Source organism: Mangifera indica, chromosome 3 (assembly GCF_011075055.1).
Source record: "Mangifera indica cultivar Alphonso chromosome 3, CATAS_Mindica_2.1, whole genome shotgun sequence".
NCBI lineage: Eukaryota > Viridiplantae > Streptophyta > Magnoliopsida > Sapindales > Anacardiaceae > Mangifera > Mangifera indica.
Genome location: NC_058139.1, coordinates 14,784,323 through 14,807,547, shown reverse-complemented (window position 1 = coordinate 14,807,547; position 23,225 = coordinate 14,784,323). Strand labels below are relative to the sequence as shown.

At 31.8% G+C, this 23,225-nt stretch overlaps 1 pseudogene; it reads left to right on the top strand.

Moving 5' to 3' along the window:
- The first annotated feature begins 15,333 nt into the window (after nt 1-15,333).
- Nucleotides 15,334-23,225, top strand: part of LOC123211680 — a 28,719-nt pseudogene continuing 20,827 nt past the window's right edge.

The following is a 23,225-nucleotide window of genomic DNA, read 5'->3' as shown; positions in this document are numbered from 1 at the left end:
TAAAAAACAGCATGTCGAAAACCCTAAATAACAAAAATCGTAAAACATACCAGAAATTCTAAAAGGGCACATCGAAAAGCCCTAAAATGACAAACATAAAAAAATAAATTGAAAATTTGAAAACTACATATCGAAAAACTCAAGCATGATAAATACCAAAAAACTGATTTGAAATTAAAAAACTACACGCTAAAAAATTCTAAAATAACGAAAATAAAAAATAGACCTAAAATTTAAAAAGTACACATTGAAAAACCCTAAAATGACAAATATAAAAAGAAAAAGACTAAAAATTTAAAAATTACATGTCGAAAAACCCAAGTATGACAAATATCAAAAACTTGCCCTGAAATTCAGAAACTACACATCAAAAACTAAAATAACAACAATAAATAAACATACCTGAAATTCGACAAGAAAAACCATAAAATAACAAACATCAAAAAGCAAACCAAAAATTTGAAAATTACATGTCAAAAAACCCAAGTATGACAAATACCGAAAAATCGATCTGAAATTTGAAAATTATACCTAAAAAAACATTAAAATAACAAAAATAAAAAAGAGGACCTCAAATTTTAAAAAGTAAATGTTGAAAAACCCTGAAATGATAAACATCAAAAAAGGGATCAAAAATTCAAAAACTACAACTCCAATTATCCTATAATCACAAAATTTAAAAAATTGATCTGAAATTCAAAAATTATATATCAAAAAACTCAAATATGACAAATACCAAAAAACTAACCTAAAATTCAAAAACTATACGACGAAAAACCCTAAATAACAAAAATAAAAATTAGGATCTAAAATTCGAAAAGTATATGTTAAAAAACCCTAAAATGAGAAAAACAAAAAACCGATCTGGAATTCAAAAACAAAACGTCCAAAATTCATAGAATGACAAACATAAAAATACGTACTAAACATTTATAATGACAAGCATTGAAAAATGGATCAAAAATTCAAAAAATACAAGTTCAATTACGCTAGAGACAAAAAGTCGAAAAATTGATATAAAATTCGAAAATGATGAATCGAAAACCTTAGGAATCACAAAAATAAAAAAACAGATATGAAATTTAAAAATTGCACGTAAAAAACCCCAAAAATGTTAAAAAACAGAAATAAAATTCAAAAACTACTGTCAAAAACCCTAAATTTAGACAAATTATCAATTTACCCCTTAATATTTTCTCACTCTCCTATAGGTCCTAAATATTTAGAAATATCAATTTGCCCCTTATTAATTTCTCTCTCTTCCACAGGTCCAAAATGTTTAAAAACTAGCAATTATCCCCTGAGGGGTCCCACGGGTATCACGTTTTAAAAAATCAACATTCCCTCCTCCCTTATAGTTCCCTTATGCTCCTCTGTGGGATACTATTCAAAACTTGCAAATTTCCCCCCTCCCCCAAAGTTCCCCCATATACCCCTCCGTGTAACTACTATTTAGGAAATTGCATTTACCCCTTCTCTTATGTCATTGATTCAACTCATGGGATATTTCTCAAACCTAGAATTCCTCGGGTTTGCAAATATCCCCCGGGGTGAAGTTCCAACTTCAAAATTAGTCAATTTTTTACCAAAAGTATAGTTTCTGACTACCATTTTAACAACAAACGATTATACACCTACTTAAAGACAATAGCCCTAAACTAATTCATTAAAAACAATCAAAAATCAAGCCACAAAATCAATTATTCAAATCTAAAAATCCTAAACTAAAAATGCATTAAATCTTGCTTTAATCTGGCAAATCTAAACATAAAATGATTCAAATAAGATAAGAGACGAATTACTCACCTTTTTATCATTTTCATCATCGAAAAACATCAAAAATTTTGTCCAAAGGTCAAAAAATTTGTTGCCTGTGGAAGACTTATAGAAGAACCTATAGGAATTTGATTTTGTGCACAGTTAAGCAGAGAAAATGTGGGTGAGGATATGAATTTTTTTGGGTTTATATATGAGGGCATTTCAGTTATTTTAGGTAAAGGAGACATTTTTACTTAAGTCAAAAAAAAATAGAGTAATTTTGCTTAAACCCCTGATGTTTAGAGTAATTAATTTAATATCTAAACTTATTTAAGACCTAAATTCTATCCAATCTAAAATTAAAATTTTCAAACCAAATAATAAGATCCTATTGACAATCCTTATCACAACAACATTTTGAATGAGTGATAGTTTATATTCAAAATAAAAATAAGGGAAAAGGACAATTTCTCACCCAAATTTTAGTCTAATCTCAAAATCATATCCACAGCAGATAAAAAATCTAAACACCTACCTATGAACTAACTATCATCCAAATTTTTAGTTAAAACTAGGGGTAAAATCATCATTTTACCCATAAACATTAAAACTTTGAAATTTATATCATTTTCCCTCCCAGATTTTAAAATCTAACACTTAAACCTATTCTTAAAGTTTAAAAAATTTAGATTTCACCCTTAAGGTTTGTTTCTATATCTAGCCACCACCATTTTGACTAACGATCGACGCTTTCCACCAATCTTTTATATCTGGTGATATCTAGATCTAGACGACAAAGAGTCGTCCTTCATCGTCCTTGACCTTTGCTTCTTCCTGATCATCGGTCAATTCCCTAAACCACAAAGATGAAACCTAGAAAGGGAGAAAAATGAATATTTCAAAGTTTAATAATGGGGTAAATATGAGTTTTCTAAAAGTAAGGGGGGAAATGATATAATTTTTTAAGTTTTAAGGTTTATGAATAAAATGATGATTTCACCCCTACCTCTAACTAAAAAATTAGACAGTAGTTAGCTCATAGATAGAGGTAGATTTGAGTTGAGCTTGTTCGAGCTTGATATAAAGTTCAGATCGAATAAGCCTGAAATGAGCTAAGAATTAAAGAGCTTGAGCCTGAGCCCGTGCTTCATGAACCAAGAAGACTAAGCTCAAGCCTGAGGCCAAGCTGTAAGTTGAGTAGCTTGATACAACTTGTAAGCCGTCTTTCTCATGCTTAAATGGTGTTGTTTTTGGTTAAATGAAATTCTAACAAAATTTTGTGGCTTTCTTCAATTATTTCAGTTGCATCTTTTTCCAATCCGGTTTCCAATTCTAGAATATAGCCCTCAAATCTTCAATTATAGCCTCTCTTCTCCATCGACAAAGATTTCTCACAGTGGAATGGTTCGTCAGTTCAAGTGTAGTCACATGCAAATAGAAGATTTTACTGCTGAAACGGAACACTTATGTTTTGTCCAGCGATCGAGAATTTGACAATGACAAGTTTAGTGACTATAACGATGACAAATGACACAAGAACATTCCAGGTTTATGTTTTTCCATTTTTTTACTTTGAATTTGTTAATTTTTGGCTTAAATTTATTGAACCCTAATTTTGGAATTAAGGTTTCTAAATTAAGGGTTTTATTATCATGCTTTTCTGTGTTGTTGGCTTGCTATTGTGGATTTCGTTTTATGCCTTTGCATTTTGAAATTGGTTTGTTTCAAATTTTTTTTCCATTGGAGATGTGCTTAGTCTTTCCAGTTATTCGATTTGTTCTGTTGTTAAGGTTAAACTTTAAAGTTATAAAAAACAATCTATATTGAATAAAATTTCTAAAAATAACTATTTTTAGTCATATAATTTAGGGAAATTATATTAAATGGCCAAATTACCCATCCATTAAGTAAAAATGCCCAATTTCCCTATTCATTAGTAAAAATGCCCAAATTTCGTATTCCTAAGCAAAAATGCCCTAAACATTTTTTAAAATACCAAAATTACCCTTTACCACATCTATATAAACTCTCTCTCTCTCACTCTTATTACACACACTTCTCATCTCACTCAAACACTCACTCTCACTCTTATTTTTACTTAACATCAATTAGTACAGTGTTCGTTCGAACAGAAGAAGTTCGTATTTCTGAATTCAAATCGAAAAAAAGCTATTTGTGAGAAAAAGGTATTTATACGAATCTTAACATAAAAACTTAATTTTATTTGTTAAATCTAGTTTATATGTCATGTAAAGAGGGTACTTGAAGATTAGATAATAATATAGGGGTTAAATGAATATTAGAGAAGTATGGGGGTATTTTGATATTATACAATATATAAAGGATTTAAATAACATGTTAAGAATATATAAGAATATTTTGATACAAGACAACATACAAGGGTGTTAAATAAAATGTTAAATAATTATGGGGGGCCAAAAAATGTTATAAAAATATGAGAGACATTTTGATATTAAACATTGTAAGAGTATTATAAATGAAATTTTAGGAATAGATAAACGTATTTTGATATGAGACAACATACAAGAGTGGTAAATACAATCTTAGGTAATTATAGGGGGTAAAATAAAATATTTAAAAAATGTAGGGGTATTTTGAAATTACATAATACATGAAGGATTTAAATAATAGGTTAAGAATTGATAGATGTTTTTTGATACAAGAGAACATAAGATGATGTTAAATGAAATGTTAGATAATTATAGGAGGTTAAATGAAATGTTAAGAAAAACATGGGGGTATTTTGATATTTCATAATATATGAAGGATTTAAAAACATGTTAAGAATGAATAGATATATTTTGATAATATTATATATTCCCTTATAGGGTTTCTTTCTTTTCTCTCTCCCTTCCTTTTTTTGGCATCATCTCAAAACAAAGACTAACGAAGATAACATTTTTGTTCAAAGATGGCACCGAAAAAGGGGAGGGAGAGAGAAGTCAATCGGAGTTGGCACCAAAAAAGAGAGTGAGAAAAAAAAGAAACCCTACAGGGAAAATATAATATTTCAAAGTTTACTCTTGTAAGAAATTGTTAGTTTTCTAAATTTAAGGGAAAATGAATAATATTTTATTATTTTTAATATATTACTAGTTAAATTATTATTTTACCTCTAGAATTTAACTGATTCAATTAATTTTAATAATTCTACGATAAGTGTTTAGATTTTTAATAGTTAACAAGTATCAATTTAAGAATATAAGAAACCTTGGGTGAGAGTAAGTCCTCTGGCTCTTTTTTTCTTTTTTATATACTAGAAATGTCTTACCTTGAGACATTATATCAAGATAACTTATTTGAGTAACTATGATGATCAAAGAATATTCTTTTCCATCATACATTAAGGAAAATGGAGAGGTATCTTTTTTGCAATAACAAAAACAACTTTACTTAGTGGTAATTCTATTTCGTAGCTTTCACAACAAATTTTTTTATTCTCTTTCATGTGAGTAAAGGAAAGTTACATATATTTTTTCCAATTGAGATAATTTAGTTATTCTAAATACTACCTTTTATTTTAATTAAAATATGAATAAATCTCGAGAATTTTATTTAAATTAAAAATCTTTTGATATTTCTATTTGAATACATTTTATAATTTAGACGGGTAATTATCCTATATATATAAAGGACCTGTTCGAAGGAAGTAAAAGCCAAACTCATACCTATGGAGTTACACATATAGCCACAATGTGGACATAAGTTTTTTGATCATTAAGTCAAACCACGTTAAAGTATTTGTCTCTTTTACTTTTTTTTAACATCACCCATATTACATTATAGTAGACAACATGGTCTTACTAGATTCTCCTCATTGCTGCTATATTTTAATTTACATAAGCCTTTGAATTGTGTACTTCAATTAATGATGAGGAATCTACTGAACAAATTAACGCTAGAGAGAGGGTCCCACTGTATTTAGCCACCATATATTTTGGCCACCCAATTCACTAGTCTCCTTCAATGGCCTATGGAAGTTGGCATAGGAAAACCTTGATTAACCAAACATTCAAGGAATCTAATAACAATCTAGAACCATCTTGTTCTATAGAGCTCGGTCAACCAACCTTAAAATTGATGCCCTACAGCTAAATCACAATTCGGTTGCCTAACCAAAATTATATAAGGGCAACTACCTTAATGTTGCCCAACAAGCACACAGTGCTACCTCATTATCATATATAAGACCTATACCGAGAAAAACAAAAACTATGGAAACATTTGTGACATTTCTAAACACTATAATTGCTGTCATTTGTTAGAAATGGTGCTCTATAGCCACTTTTCAAGGTGATATAAATCCATATTAAGGCATATGTAAACATTCAAGTGACACTTTTTATTTGGAAATGCATATGTTTACATGTATACTTGGGTTAGGTTACTAGAACCATGACGAAGGGATTAACGTGTTGCTTGATTATAAGGACCTTACAGCACATATAGTGGTCAATCTAAAAACATTCATAACCTTAATATTATCCTAACCTAGAGCACAAATATCATAGTATTGAACAACTATACCAAAAGGTAAGGACAAATCTCACGTGTTGAGGTTGTCAATGACAACTTGGTGTAACATATTAAATGCATGTTGACTACATATTCATTGGATTGACTCGTTAAAGGACTCCACGTATATGATAGTGTATGTCGAACGCATCCTCTAATGATAGTATATGTAATCCTTATACTTGAGATTACTAAAACATCTCAGGCACCAATTATCCAAGTTTGATATTATTCTAACATAGCATTCTTGTTACTATAATCGATATTGTAATTGTTAGCTATTTTGAGAAGTGTATTATTACTATAGTGGATTGACATAGGTGTTATAATAGGTGCTCTAAAGCCAATTTTTCACATTTGTGTAATTATAATTATAGTCACTTTTATTAATTAAATCTTCATCAAATATCCTTTACTTAAATCATTGTAGTCACATATAATGACCATTTTAGAAACATCCATAATTCTGATATTATTTTGATTAAGGAAATATGTAATATGATTAGAACTACGTAATTTTGAACAACCCTACCAAAAAGATTAGTGTCAAACTAAAAGGGGCAATGGGCTAAGACTCGCACAATAGTGGGCGAGTTGTCTTGCGACATGGCCCACGCCATAGCAAGCGTTACTATTTTAGGCCCTTAACAAGAGGGATTGTGAGCTTTTGGTAGGCTGACCTATTAATTATATATTTTTTTTCAAATGCCTTTTGGATTTTTCAACTAATCTTTTGGCCTTCCCATAACATTAATGATAAATAGTTAATAAATTTATATTCTCCTTAATAAATTTAAAAAAAATTGTGAATAGTGAGTGTCTCAATAGGCTAAACTTCACAAGGCCTGGGTTGACCAATCTCCTCAAAACCTCTATGTCAAACCATATTCAATGAAATTTTGCATCCAACCTAAAAAACATTTTGACTAGCCAAACTCTAAGGTAGCATTTGGTTAAGAGAAATAAAAAAATATTTTAATAATTATCTTTTATTATTAATATTATTTTATTAGATTTGTCAAAGAATCCTATATTTTATGTGGTTTTATAACAATTTTCATTGTAACTATTAAAAAATTATCAAAATAATTTTAATTTTATTTTAATTCTATTTTTATTTTTTTTAGATGAAAATATTTTTATTTTTAATTAATATAATAAATAATGTAAATAATATTTTAAAATAATTATTCATACCTAATAATTTTCATCAAATATACAAATTATTTTCTTAGAAAGATAAAACAAATATTTTGCATTTATTGATAATTTTTCGAGAAACTAATTAAACTGCCCCAAAGCTAAGGGGGCAAAACAAAATTACTCATGTATTTAAATTTTAAACGAAAATGCCCTAAATTTGTACAGATACGAAAATGTTCCTCATATCAAAATCTACGAAAATGATGTGTTACTCCGTTAGACACACAAAAATAGTAAACCTAAATACACGTTTTCGAACAGTCAACATCTTCGATTTTCTCAGGCGATTTTTGCAACATTTTCGATGACAAAAATGGACAAAATGGTTAGTAAAACAATCCTTGTCATCTTTTTATACATTTCGATTCAAGATTTGAGCAATTTGACATGAAATTTGGGTGTTTAGCGCTGGGGTTCTGATTTGAAAATTTTGATGAAATTGTTTGATTTGTTGGTGATTTTGATAAATTTTCTTAGGGTTTTTGTTTTAGATTAGGTGTAGAGTTGATTGTTGTTAAAATGGAGTTTAAAAAATGAAGTTTGGAGGTGAAATGTAACAACACGAATTCGGTAGTAACCATGCGAATGGCGCGTTGACCACACGAATTCATGTGGTGAGATTTGTCGAAGACGGGGAGATTTTGTGTATTTTTCAAACTTCGTAGACCACGCGAAGTCGTGAGGTTGAAGGTGAAAATGTGAGTTTTAATCATCTGGTGGGGCGGAATATAAATTGGAAAAGTTGGTTAACACACAAGGTGACGGTCAACCACACAAATTCGTGCGATTGACAAGCGAATTCAAGTGGTTGACACGTGAATTCGTGTGATAGGGGCAAAATGCATTTTTTCAAAGTTATCTGCCATACGAATTCAAGTGGTTGGATTTAGGGGGAAAACTGAGATTATGCAAATTTTATGGTTTTTTTGATATTTTTCATATGAGGGGCAAATTTAAATTTGTGCATCTTAAGGTTTTTTTACATGTAGAATTCGAATTCGATATCTGTTTTTTTGAATAAGGCCTGTATGTACAAAATTGAATATTTTATAATATAAAATTGATATAAATTTAATATAATCGCAATTTAATTTTAATACAAGGAGTTGGACAAAAGAGAAAAAGGGATGAAGAAAGGGATGAAATGCGATTTCCTTTTGAAAAACACTTCAAGGCTCAAGTTACTATCGTGGATATAGAGATATGGGAGTCGTGCTCAAAAAATTATTAACAAAGAAACAATTACAAATTTTTTGATGTACCTGTTTCAAGCACTTCCTAGATTTGAAGGATAGCCGATTTAGTGGGATTCTAATACACTCCTTCATCCTTAGAACGGTAAATAAGGTGACTTTGAGAGAAGAGTTATGGTTTCAAGCTAATGATGTGGATGTAAGATTCAGTCCATATGAGTTTGCCATTATGATAAGCCTTCGATTCAATCATATGGTAGATATTGACATTTATATTCCATCGAAGGCCACAGATTGGATCCTCCAGACATATTTTCATGGGTGTAAGTCAGTTACATATGCTGATATGAGTCGTATTTTCCAGCAGAGGCCATGGGGGGAGGACGACACTGATGCAGTAAAGTTAGCACTGTTGTTTTATATTTACATGACATTATTAAGGAGTGATTTGAGGAAAACCATTCCCCAGAAGATAGTACAATTGACTGATCATCTTGATGAGTTCAGTATATACCTATGAGGAGTACGGGTGTGACAGATAACATATCGCTCCATATGTGATAATATGTCTCAAATTTCTATAGATTCTGGCCCAACAAAGAAAAAGAAAAACCAGCTTAAACAGTATGGGATCATGGGATTTCCACTATCGTTTCAGGTAATTATGACATTTATTAATTTAAACAAAAAATTTGCGTTTAAAATAGAATTGATTTAATACGATTGTAAATATATACAATAATAAATTTAAGTTGAAATTGCAGTTTTTGATATGAGACATTGAACTCGCTGCATCGATAGGTGGATATCCTGCCAGTTTTAGGAGTCGCCCAAATGTTGAGATAACACATGAAAGACATTCCGAGATAAGATTTTATCTCAACTATCTTCACCAGAGATGCAGTAAGTATTAATTTATTATTGATTAACATATGTATAAGGTATAATAATAAAGTGCACTAAAAAAAAAATTTGCAAGATGATGTTAATTTCTCATTAGTTTTATCTCCGATGGAGAATGGTACAGAATGGTATGATGATGTCATTTGATACACAAGGATGTTGGATAGTCGATCTTCTTCATCCATATCACCCTTGGCATCGTTAGGAGATGCATCATCAAGTCCTCCTGATGTTAGTTCTCCGATCGTTGCTCTTCCTTCTACCAAGGCACATGTTTGCCTCCTCTTACCGAGCCTTGTCCTATTAGCGACCCTATTACGACCACTATCAATGAGCACATATCATCGGAGACTGTGCCTTTGCCCCTTACTACTAAGCACATGTCAGATGATCCTCCTATTAATGGACCAGATTTCTCCATTTATTACTTTGATGTTACATTGGCTCAATGGAAAAATTTTATCTTAGATCGATTCACTGGTTTGGAGGCTAAAATGGAGGATAGGTTTAGTTGGACTGAGGATAGGATGACTCGTATAGAGGATAGGTTGAGTCGTATAGAAGATATGATGACTTGTACAGAGGAGACAAGATCTCATCACCGCACAGATACTTTCCGACAGGTAAAAAGGTTAATAATTTGCTAGATATTCCATTTATTTATATATGCAATCATATAAACCCTATAATAATTATATATGTTGTTACAGTCTTCTTGTGACGATGGTGACAGACTATCGAAAGGGGGACATTTCCATCTTCACCTACTGTTGATGTGAGTACTAAATGCTTTGAGTATATTAGAAATGATACTTTAGAAATACTTTTTGTTTTCTATTAACTCGTGAATGGGTAATTTTTACAATGTCGTTGTTTGATAAGGGGCAATCTAGAGAAGATCCTATATTGACTTTTGATATGGGCGATAACATATCATTGCATGCGGTTTTTTTGATGACACCTTTTATGACAGTTTGGGTAATTATAACGTCATTTGTAAATGTTATATCCGAATTCAACAATAGTTGATTGATTATTTGTTAATAAGTTTTTGTTGACATTATCACAGTGGCCTAACATTTCTGAGGCTACACAGATAGGGAATCTAGAGATGACATTAGTTCTAAAAGTAGATGTATGTATACCATCAACTATACATTTGTTAATCTCTGTAAATGTAACTCTTTGATGTATCAATATAAATTGTTAATACTGTTACAAAATATTAGTGATGATGGATCATTTCACATAGTTTCCCCATCGACACCTTTTATGATGATTTCGACAAGTATAACATTGATTGTTAATATTATATCTTATTTACACATTCAATTATTCATTTTCTCTAAACTCATTATTATCGACATTGTGACAGCGACCTAACATTTCTGAAGCTGCATCGATGGGTGATCTAGAGATGACATCAACTTTAAAAGTAGATGTATGTATACCATCGATTATACACATTCTAATATTGTGATATTGTGATTCTCTGTTAACTCGTTACTATCGATATTGCGATAATGTCTCGGTGTTGAAGAGGCCACTTTGAAGGGGGATCTCATTATGAAATTTGTTTTAACATTAGAGGTATATACATTATTAATTGTATACTTTATAATTTTTGTTAAATAGTTTGATTTACTAATATGAAATGTTAATATTGTCATAGGTTATTATCGACAATGATGGATCACCTTATGAGGATGTTCTATTATCACCTTGGGCAGAGATCGAGGTAAACTGTCGGAATAACCATGTAAATCATTACTTTTGTTAATATCAATTGTCATTTACCCTTGATCTGTTGTTAAAATAGGATCTCTGTTTGGTCTATCTTAACGCTCCAAGCAAAGGAAAACAGGTGATCGATATTGCTTCTCAAGATGACAAGGTCACTGATGATGTGGTTGAGCTCCCTACATATGAAAACCTCATTCAAGTAATTAAATTTTCAAGAAATTTCATAATACGATTGAAAAAATATATTATTCATTTATTAAATTCATGTATTTAACTATAGCAGGTCTCAAAAGATAATATAGTTGACCGAACTTTGCATGCAAATTCTCTAACTGTGACTCTAGCTTTATAGAAAGTATTAAAAAGTTTATAAAATCTCACAAGTTAATGTAATTTTAAATGATGTATTATTTGTTTTGGTGTAGTATTTCTGCGCAGTTTGTGGTAGAATTGTCAAGAAGGGACTGTTCATTCATAGCCCATACACAAATCCCTTAAAACCACAAATTTAATGGTCGAGACCGATTGTGCAGTTATCAAGCATTGAGCATGAGGAAATTTTTAAGAAATGGTATGCAAAGCCAAATCTTTTTGAGAAACGTAATGTATATGACATAGGAAAAAAGACCAAAATTGCTTTCTATGGTACACTTATGGATACATCTGGATAGTTATCTGATGAGGTGAGTTCACTTGATCAATTAATTTTGTTTTTAGCATAGAAGATCGTTCAAGTGCATGATAATGTTATATTTTCTATTTTTTCAGCATGTAGATTCGTTTTTGGGATTATTATGTCGACGACAACATGATGATATTGTGAATGTTTGTCAAAATTGGACGACAATTCTAACTTGCTTTGTTGGATACATCCCTCATGATTATGCTGCATGGATGAAAGATTAGTATAACTATCAGTTTTCTCCGCTCTTTACACAACTGGTGGATGCAAATTATCCATTTGATTTACATTTGCAACCCTGGGGTGTGATTAATGAGATCAGTATTCGAATCTCAATTACTTTTCAAGGAATACTAAATTAAGATCTAATATATGTATTTTATCAATGTGAATAGGTTTATATCCCGATAAACTTCGATAATGCACATTGGGTAGTAGGGGTGTTGGATTTGAAGGAATAGAAGATTATAGCTTACGACTCCTTACAGAGTTTTACTGTTGACCTGAACTTATTTAGGCAAAAGATGTTAGGGTATACATTGATGATACCACATTTGTTAACTGCGAAATTATTTTGGTCTCACACGGGTCAAAGTCTACGGAAGGATCCATTTACATTACATAGGGTGGTGGATATATTACAGAAGACGCCCTTATCAGATGATTGTGGTGTGTTCATGTTATGATATATCGAGTTCTTGGCACTTCGTCAATAGTTATCTTTTGAGGGGGAGGACTCATTACACCTATGCACATGTTTAGGCACACAACTATTTTTCCAGGATATTGATTGACGATTATATTATATCTCATTTGTATATGTATATATGTTTATTCATTCATATATATATATATATATATATATATATATATATATATATATATGTATATCCATATATTTATTCATTTATATGTGTTTGCCTTTTATATAATTATATAAGCGACAAGTATAATGAACAAAAAACGAATGAAAAATGATATATGAAATCAATATGGACATATATAACGATTACTAGTCGAAATTTTATGGATACATTAACAAGTACAACATAATTTTAAAAGATGATATATTACAATCACAAACATTATAGTTAAAGTAATAAGCACAATAACAACATTTATATCAAAATTAACAAGTACAATTACAAGTGTAGTTATCTTTTATCTTTCATCCTTCTTTTTTCTTCCTAAACTTGATGGTACAGAACTCAGTATTGGAATAAGACTCTTGCAATTCTGTCTAGTATGTCTAAGTTTGTGACATCGACTACAAATAAGTTGTTCAACGATCTCTCCTTGCGAAGGACGTCTGTTTTTATTTGTTGGATACTCGCACGACGATAATGCATGAACAGATGGTGGATAACACTTGCCTCATCTACGTGGATCCACTCTGATTGATCTCCTAATGGATTGATAGCCTCTGCGTATACTGTATGATAAAAAACGGTGTTATAGTATAGATGCACCTATTAAATATAGGTGGTGAGCTTCATATATCTAGCAACAACAATGATATGCCTATAGGGAATTTGTGATAGTTGAAATTTTCTACAGATACATGTCCACTCCGTAAGGTTGACCAGGGCATTATATTGGCCACTACCAAGAACTTGGTATCGTTCAGATGTTATAGGACGCACCCCCAAGTTTGAAGATTTTCGCACACGTTTGACAATCTTTTCTTCAACCCAAGGTGTTACTAGGCTGGTGTAAGTATCTACAAATCATATAAATACAAATAGATATGGTGAGTAATTAAGTATAAGTTTACATACACACATTTATAACATGTTATAATATTAAATATGTACTTACTTGTATGATTTTTTCTTTCATAAAACCATTGCTACAATGTACCTCTGGTGAACTCGATTAGTATAGTAATAAGTAAACCTCGAGCATGTCTGACTAGTGCATTAAACGATTCAGCGATATTGGTAGTCATTATATTATACCTATATCCTAGAAAATATGCTTGTGCGTATCGATCAAAACCTACCTCACACAAGTATGCAGTTGTATCAGGGTGCATACAGGTCAATGACTTCATTACCTCTCAGAATTATACTTCGTGTACGCCTTAGTTGTTTTCCAATACAGCTATGCGACTTTTGCATTCTTCTTGTACTTAGATCGCATGTTACAATAGAGGTGATGACAACAATAACCATGGTGCACAGCAAGGAATACATCAGCTATTGTAGAAAATATACTGACATGTCGATCTAAAATAATAGTTAAATGAGGTATCTTACCAAAACAATCCCTCAACTTTGTTAAAAACCATCCTCCAGCTTTGTTAAAAACTAATACCATGTGTCATGGTCTTCCCTAGGACTGATGCCAAAAGCCAATGGATATATCTGATTATTACCATCCAATGTGATAGTGATAAATAGTTGACCCAGATATTTACCCTTTAAGAAGGTAGTGTCAATACAAATGACTGATCGAATATGTTGTTGGAATGCATAGACACTGTAACCCAATGTCATGTAAAAGTATTTAAATCGTTCCTACTCATCCGTTAGTATATGTGTCACAGTTCCTCTAATACCCTTCATTGTAAAATATCATTTTCCCTCTAATATTATCTAACCTAATCATCTAACATCTTTTATTGTAAAATATTATTTCACCCTATACTACTATAATATTTACAACATAGCTTATGTAATTTTTATTATTTCACTTTTTACACACCACTATAATTTATTATATAAAATATCACATATAATTATATTATTAATAAAATAATAACAACTGAAGTAATAATAGGTATAAATAACTGGATATCACGAACTTTTTTTTTTCACTCGAAATCCTAAATACGAACTTTTTTTCTCTTTCCAAAAATCTCTATCAGATATGTTAAAAATGAAGGAAAATATATAGTTTATATAGAAATAAAAAGAAGGATAATTTTGATATTATTTTAGGGTGTTTTTGTTTAAACCCCAAAATTAGGGGTAATTTTGCTTAGACCCTTAAAAAGGATAATTTAATAAAGAGGGGTATTTTTGGTATTTTATAGAATATTTAAGATATTTTTGTTTAAATCATTTCATATATAAATTTTTGTTTAAACCTTAAAATTTGGGATAAATTTTTTATTATAAAAAAAAAAAGTAATTTTTTTAATTTCCCTAATTTTTCATTAAGGTAATTTTTTTAATTTCCCTAATTTTTCATTAACGAAACACTGGGTTGTAGATTTGATGAAGACACGTGGATCCCTCGTTACTAGCGTTGCGACAATCTGTTAGAAAATGTAGAAAGAATTAAACTGTGAAATCCTTCCCTTATGTTTTTTAGACAGGAGGGAAGCCTAATGGGTACTGAATAAGAGTCTACAAACAGTTTGCGATCTTTTTGGATACCGTTAATGTGTTATCTCTTCTGTACGTGGGAATGGAAATGACTGGGCTTTTACGACTTCCTATTTTCTTTCCATCCCGTCAGCTCGCCTCTCCTGAAACTTTTCCACAGGAGCCAATTGACCCAAATTACGCCCAACCAAGAGTATGGAGGCCACCGCTTCTGGCGGCGGAAGCGGAGGAGGACCGGCTCCGTTCCTTCTTAAGACTTACGACATGGTCGACGACTCATCGACGGACCAGATTGTCTCTTGGAGTTCGAAGAAGAACAGTTTTGTGGTCTGGAACCCTCTGGAGTTTGCTTGTCTTCTTCTTCCTACCTATTTCAAGCACAACAATTTCTCTAGCTTCATTAGACAGCTCAATACTTACGTGAGTTCTTCAATTTCATTTTAATTCTAACGAAATAAGCAATTCAATTCATTTGTTGGGTGGTGCAATTTTCATATTTCTGTTTGTGCAATTGTGTTTATTCGTCAAATCATATAATTTTCTTTGAATTTTATGGGATGCTGTAGGGTGACACCACCAAGTGAAAGAATTTTTTTTGGTTTCTTTTCAAAAGTTGGAAATATGAGAGAAGAGGATTATTTTAATATTTATTATTAATTTTCCTTCATATTATAGCATTTCAAACATAGATGTGTAATTTGACAGGTGGATTTATTATTATGATCCAGTTACAGTTTGTGAAAATTTTGCTTGGGCTTTTTAGGTTGGGTGGTAATGATTGTTAGTAAGGGGAGATATCTATAAATATTCTTTTTTCTATTTTATTAGTATTAGTATTAGTATTCTGTTATTGGCTTATGGATTTGAATACTTTCTCATAGTAGTTTTTTGGTGGATATGGTAAGTTTCATTTGTGTTCAATGATGAAGAACGCTTATGGACTCTAAACGCTATAAACACAACGACAATGTAAAATTTTAAAATTTAAAACAATAGCATTCATCCATGAATCAATTCAGGATTAGAATATAGCCATAATATACATAATTAAAAACATAGATAGGATGTTTAGGAAACTTGCTTTTGTTTGAAGGTTCCTTCAACTTTAATGTCATATTTTATCATGTCCTTTCACTTTCAATCCAAGATAGGATGGCATCAATGTGATCCACATGAGGCAACGATGAATAGGAAGGCAATGGGAAGCCCAAGAGTCTGTTAGAACACTTTGAAAGAGTGAAATATGTTTTGAGAGTGAGTGTGAGACTGCAAAAATCTAAACAATTTGCAATATAGTATGTTTATACGCAAACCTTAAAACGGGCATTTCAAGGAGATGGAATGCCTATTATAGTTGTGATACAACTAGGACAATTGTATGACACATCATACGAATGAATGTTTCAAAAGCATGAATAATCATTCATTTGATTTCGGATTGATCAACATTAATTTCGTGATTAATGTTTGAGATATATGATAAAATAATGGATAAGGTCAACTAGAGATAAATAATTCTCATTCTTATGACTTGAACACCTATTCATACTGATCTAGCACTTTTCGATATTCAAATATTATTTATTCAATTTGGATAAAGTCAACTCTCAATTGTATCACTGCAATCTTTCCACTTCTAGCTTATATCAACTTAGTCCTTTAAGTACATAATATCTCACTTAAGTCCAGTAATCTCATGGAGTTCCAAACTATCGTCTTGGATTCCAAACACAATTCACTCTATAAAACCCAATGCCTTTAGATCTCATGATCAACCTTTTTTGTCTATGATGAGTAGTGAGTGGATTCGTAATGAATGTAACCCATCAAACATTCACATGTAGACCAAAATTAGTCTCTAGCAAAGCATCATAGTCACCCAAATGGCGAAATATCAATAATAGACAAAAACCTATCAACAATATGGTTATCGTACGATTCAATCATTTTATCAAGCAATATCTCATTGAAGTTGAGGCATAGAACTAGTGTCTACCTTAAATTATCTTTGATTTGCATTAATTAACTTTCGTAGCAAAGATTGGATAGCATTGGATTGAGTAATACCTAATCATATTACAATTTAGATTTAAATGATTATTGACATTCATCAGTAGACATAACAAAGATATCTACTCTCATACTAGAGAGTGATGAATACTCTATTAATCCACCATAGTTTTCATATATCTCTCAATGTAGTTAATTACCACTAGTTTGATAATTCTTTCTTAAGGACTACATTGAGATAGTATCAAACTATCAATCTATGTACAAGACAATCTGATGATCTCAAGTCAAAAGATCACATGTATTATTGTCTGTTAGAAGATGTGTTTTATAGATACTAGGGTTACCATTCATATGGAATTCACTTCACAGGTCAAATCCGTCAATATGTCTATTCAATATATAACTATATGTTGCATCAGGTTGCCAGTAAACAACCCTGACACATAAGGTTTTTCACTACCTTTTGATAGGTTTGTGTTCAATACTATGATAGTTTTAATCGTATTGTTTGTGCCCTAGATAAGAATAATACCAAAAGTACGAACATTTCTAAAATGGTAGCATTCTCATGATCAATAATATACATTGATTTCCTCATCATGGTTCTACCGTCCTGATAACATTCATCTAATTACAAATGTAAAACAACAATGAAGAATTTCCATTATTATTGATATAAACATGATACATTTACAAAAATGTTACAGATACATCAACTAGATGATTGACTTGCACCTACTGAAACACTTCTGATACCATCAATGTGTTGTAACATCTAATCTTGCTAGTTTTATGCATATTCATATAGTTTACATGCAATGTAACATTATCATTACCAACATTGTATATGTAGCTATTTAGATATGTTTACATTGTCTATTTGGTGGACATTCATCCATGCAAGAGTTAGAGGTGTTTAAAATTATCCAAAAACTAAACCGAACCAGTATCCAAACCATAAACTAATTCTAAAAATAGGGTGCTTGCAAAACCAGTTCACTTACTAGGTTAGAATATTATGAAAACTGAAATTTCGGTTCAGTTTTTAGAATCTGAAATCCGGTTTTAAATTACATAAATAATAAAAAGAAATTATTTTAAACATGTATTAAATGATAACAATAAAGTCAAATGGCATTAAATGTAAACTTGTTGAAAAGCATTTTTTTGGGCATAGCATTTAATGATCTCAACTAATGTTGTGTGGTTTTCTCTATTTGCAGCCTTGTTGGTTGAAAACTATTTACACTTCGTTTTTCTTTTTAAACAATCATAAGAAGTGTTCATGATTTATTAAAAATACATTTTGAATACAAATTTTAAAACATGGTACTTTAGAAGTGTCCTTGATAAAAAATTTAAAACAAAATTTTAATTTATTAAAAATATTTGAAACAAATTTGGTGAAATAATTTAATTTATAAAATATTTTGAAAACAAATTTTTCTATATAAAATACAAAAATTGGTAACCGAAAATTTGGTTTGATTATCTTGTAAAATCGGTTTAGATATTAATCGGTTCGGAATTTTTCAAACTAAAAATTCAGTTCAATTTACAAAACCTTTAAGCCAGTTCAGTTACCCGATTTTGAACACCCGTAACAAGAGTCAAGACATATTTTAAATATTATGCTTGAAATAACATCATAAGCTTCTTCTATTGTTATATATGATATTTAAACTTAAGAAATTGCTTTAGATTCCATGTTTGTGCAGCAACTTAATTGAATGGAATCTTGTTTATTTGCCCTAAAAGGAATATAAAATGTACAAGAATATATTTCTTTCAATTGATGAACTTGGTATGATTTTTTTAATGGGAATTTGTTAAGAACCTCTAAAGCATAACAAATACTCCAATATGAAACAATGTTAATACTAACAACAAAAGGTGTCAACTTCTCTCAAAGGTTGTGGCTTTTCAATTAGCCAAAGGCTCACCTAAACACAAAGACAATATTTTTCTTTTCTCTCCTTTTACAATCCTAGCTCCCTTTTTATATATTGCTTTTACCTACATGTTTCACAACTTCCCAATCCAATACATATTTCATAAGTCTCCAATCCGATTTAATTTCATACATACCATACATATTTCATGACTCCACATTCCTATTTATTTTACCTAAATATTACTCTTAATTAATTATGAGTAATAGTATGCGTACCCACTTTTAAGGACACACATGATGTGTCATCTTGTGATTAGATATTTGATGAAGATTCGGGTCATGTGTTGCAATCATACTCCAACACTTCCACCCAAGGGAACAAGGTTTAAGCCTAAGCTCACTCCCTTCACCATTCGGCCATCCAAGCCTCATTGGGCTCAAGTCTTTCAACTTGGTCACTTGGATCCAAGATTAGCATCCAAGCCCAAAGGAGTTACTTATTTGATTAAGTGTTGTTTAATTAATTATGTGTTTATGTGTAATTGAACTCTATTAGTAGTATTTGGTTCATCATGGGAATTGCAAGCAAGTCCGAGAGAGCTACATTGAAGGAGACAAGAAGACATTTGGTAAGCTCAAGAATTAACCTATTCGACAAAGACAAAGGATGAAACCTCGGGCGGCCTTTGTCCCCTTTCCTCTTTAAGCATGTCACATAAATTAAAGCTATTTGGATTGAAGATCTCAAGATGCCATATTTTATTATTGTTTGAATTCAAATTAGCTTAGTTTATTATATTTTTGTAGCCTATATAAAGGCTTATCTCTTTCATGTAGAAGGTTAGACTTGATTAATGAAAAATTGCTTAAGTTTGCTCTTGCAACTTGTATTCCTTCATCCTTACTCTTGTGACTAGAGTTAGGTGGTGGAAGAACGTTGGTTGGTGGTTGTTTCCTTTAAACCTAGGGTGTCCTTAGGTCTCTTACTTGTTACTTTGTTCAATTTATGCATTATTGTGTTTGTTCTTGGTTGGCCAAATCTAATACTTGTTATGTATTGTTGATGTTTGAACTTAACTCACCTACTATCACCACAACTTAACTTGGATCCATATCATTTGGTATCAGAACTTTGGTTGCAAAGGTTAGTTTCTTGACTTCTTGTTGTCGAAAATCATTTGGTTGGTTTGTGTGTTGAAATCTCGTTGTGTGCATTCTTTTTCTACTTCATATTTCTACCTACATTTTTATCTAAACACAAGTCTTATCTCACCCTTTTCTTAACTCAAAAACATTGCACATCACAATACACAAACACTTACCTAAAAACCACAAACATAACCAAAACCAAGACTAAATTCCTCATTCACACGAACTATACCTCAAACACTAACCAGAACCCCTTCAACCTACCTCACAAATGCCAAAATGTCACAAAGGAGTGAATCATCTTCCTTACCCCATCCTTGGCAATTTGGTCACCAAAAACTCTAAGAAGAGATTCATGAACTCAGAGAGCAACTAAGAAGCAATGGAGTAGACAAAGGAAAGAGATGGTTATCCTGGATGACTTTATATATTGGCTTCATGCCATTAAGAGAGTGTTTGAATACAAAGGATATTCAAATGAAAAGAAGTGCAAGGTGGCCATATTGAAGTTCAAAGATTATGCTTCACTATGGTGGGGGAACATTAAGAAGCAATGGAGTAGACAAAGGAAATAGATGGTTAGATCATGGGAGAAATTGAAGAAATTATTTAAGAAATGGTTCTTGCTCAAGAACCTCAGGCAAAAGTTGTATTTGAAACTTCACACACTTAAGCAAGGAGATAATAGTGTAGAGGAATACATTAGGGATTTTGAGAAGTTGATGATGAGTAAAATGCCCAAGCTTGAGGAACAAACTATTACACGACTCCTTGCAGGATTAAGGCAAGATATAGCTAATATGGTGGAAGTGCAACCCGATTGCTCATTTGAAGATGTATGCAAGCTTGCCATCGAAATTGAGAAACAAAAAAAGGCCATAAGACTCTTGGCCACCAAGACTTACACCAAGGGGACCTCATTTTCCAAGGGGTCTTCTTCCTGTACCAAGCCTAAAACTTCCTCTAGAGACAAGGGCAAAGAAAAAATGGCTGATGAAGCCAAAGACAAGTCTTGCCATACTAGATCAACCCAAAATGATAAGAAATGTTTCAAGTGCCACGACTATGGGCACTTCCAAGCCAATTACCCTAACTAAGGGGTAATGACATTCAAGAAGATACATGCTACTGAAGAAGCCTACCAAGACATGGAAGACAATGATGGTAATGATGATGAAAATGATCATGGTTTGGTCGAGAATGAAGAAGAGGAAGAAGTGATTGAAGAGGCAGATAGTGGCAACATGTTGGTTATGAGGGTTTTGCATGTTCAACACAACTTTCATGATAATCAACGACTCAACTTCTCCTAAACTAGATGCAATATCAATGGTAAAGTATACTCGATCATAGTAGATAGTGGGAGTTATGCTAGTGTGACATCTACTACACTTGTGGAGAAGCACAAATTACCTTCATCACCTCACCCTCAATCGTACAAGCTTCATTGGCTAAGCAATGGTATTAGTCTTCAAGTAAGAAGGCAAGTACTACCTTTATCTACTGTCAAACACTATGTTGATGAGGTTTTGTGTGATATAATTCCTATGGATGCATACCATTTCTTGTTGGGGAGACCTTAGCAATATGATAGAAGTGTGAAGCATGATGGTAGGAAGATTATATATTCATTTCGGTTTAGGGACAAACTCATCACCTTAGGGCCACTTAGCCTTAACCAACTCCAACCTTCACCCAAAGGACTAAAATTAAGAAAGATAACCTATTCTTGAGTGGCAGCCGAATTGAGAGGACCATTCTTAAGAGTAAGTTGATTTATGCATTACTTGTGATATAGAGGAAGAAGGAAAAGGGGGTGAGTACACCAAACCTGTTAGTTCAGCCCCTTTTTAAAGGAGTTTGGTGATGTGTTTCCCCTTAACCTTCCCCATGACTTGCTGATAGATACCTGGGCAACACCTCACAGCCGACACTACTTTAGACAATATCTCTCCCCACTGATTTAATCACCAAACTGGAGCAACTATAGATACTAATAAATTCCAGCCAAGACAGAACATGTAGAATGAAAATAGAGCAGAAAAATATGTATTGTATTGATTGATTTGTCAACTTAAATACAACCTTACTCTATCAATACAATGACTATTTCCCAGCTAATACAATTGTTAATTCTTAGAATTACAGAGCAAAGACAGAATCCCACATAAGCATACTCAATAACACCAAACTGGATTTCAAAAGGATTCACAAAAAACCACCACAAGAAACAGTAAGCCAAGGGCTCCCTTGTTCCACTTTCGAGAGGCTGAAAATCTCCCGCTCACACTCCTCAAATTTTCCTTCTGCCCTTGCATTTCCACTTACTCCATTTTTCTTCCTTTCCTCAACTAATCTCTTATTCTCTTCTCTAATGATATGCCATGTGTCTCTTTCTCCTGTTGCTGATTTGTTAGTATAGTTGAGACCCCTCAATTTTTTTGTTTGTTGCCAACTACCCTCCTCTAATTATTTTTTCTTCTCCTGAGAGAGACATAAATTTTAGTCCTAACATTTCCCCTCCCATCAAGAGCCACCTTGTCCCCAAGGTGGAAATGAGGGAATAAGTAGGCAAATTTTAATTTTTAGTTAAATACGTTAAAAAGTTGAGTTTGGATTAGGGTAAAAATTGGGCTCATATTTGGTGTGGGCCAATTGGGTTTCAGGTCTGGTCTTGAGTTTGGATTTTTATCAAGTATGATTAATTGAGTATGGTGGTTTGAATTTATTGGTGTAAGGGTTTTTGGGCTAGAATATATAATGTATAGGTTAAGTTGAGTTGGGGCTGGATTGAGTGTTTGAGAATTGGGTTGTAATGG